Source organism: Pelophylax lessonae (genome assembly GCF_965119305.1).
Source record: "Pelophylax lessonae genome assembly, chromosome: 2".
Taxonomy (NCBI): domain Eukaryota; kingdom Metazoa; phylum Chordata; class Amphibia; order Anura; family Ranidae; genus Pelophylax; species Pelophylax lessonae.
In genome coordinates this window covers 443,224,833-443,226,065 of record NC_138769.1, presented here as the reverse complement: position 1 = coordinate 443,226,065, position 1,233 = coordinate 443,224,833, and positions in this window count along the sequence as shown.

Sequence of the window (1,233 nt, the reverse complement as noted above, 5' to 3'; positions counted from 1 at the left end):
TGTTTCTCATGGTCTGGGAGTCCTTCGGGTGCCTTTTGGCAAACCCCAAATGGGCTATCATGTGCCTTTTTACTGGGGAATGGCTTTCGTCTAGCCACTCTACCATATAGACCTGATTGATGGAGTGCTGCAGAGATAGTTGCTCTTCTGGAAGGTTCTACTCTCACCACAGAGAAACTCTGAAGCTCTGTCAGAGTGACCATCAGGTTCTTGGTCACCAACCTGACTAAGGCCCTTCTCCACCGATCACTCAGTTTGGCCAAGAAGCCTCTAGGAATAGTCCTGGTGGTTCCAAACTTCTTCCATTTATGGATGATGGAGGCCACTGTGCTCATTGGGACCCTCAATTCTGCAGAAATTTTTATGTACCCTTCCCCAGGTATGTGCCCCCATACAATCCTGTCTCTAAGGTCTACAGACAATTCCTTGGCCTTTATGCTTGGTTTGTGCCCAGACATGCACTGTTAACTGTGGGACCTTAGACAGACAGGTGTGTGCCTTTCCAAATCCTATCCAATCAACTGAATGTACCACAGGTGGACTCCAAACAGTTAAGAAACATCTCAGAAAAGATCAATGGAAACAGGATGCACCTGAGCTCAATTTTGAGTTTCATGGCAAAGGCTGTGAATACTTACAGCATCTCACAAAAGTGAGTACACCCCTCACATTTTTGTAAATATTTTTGTTATATCTTTTAATGTGTCAACATTTAAGAAATTACACTTTGCTACAATGTAAAGCATTGCGTGTACAGTTTGTATAACAGTGTAAATTTGTTGTCCCCTCAAAATAACTCAACACACAGCCATTAATGTCTAAACAGCTGGTAACAAAAGTGAGTACAACTCCTAAGTCAAAATGTCCAAATTGGGCCCATAGTTTCAATATTTTGTGTGGCCACTATTATTTTCCAGCACTGCCTTAACCCTCTTGAGCATGGAGTTCACCAGAGCTTCACAGGTTGCCACTGGAGTCCTCTTCCACTCCTCCATGCTGACATGACAAAGCGGGTTGATGTTAGAGACCTTGCGCTCCTTCGCCTTCCATTTGAGGATGCCCCACAGATGCTCAATAGGGTTTAGGTCTGGAAACATGCTTGGCCAGTCCATCACCTTTACCCTCAGCTTCTTTAGCAAGGCAGTGGTCGTCTTGGAGGTGTGTTTGGGGTTGTTATCATGTTGAAATACTGCCCTGCAGCCCAGACTCCGAAGGGAGGATCATGCTCTGCTT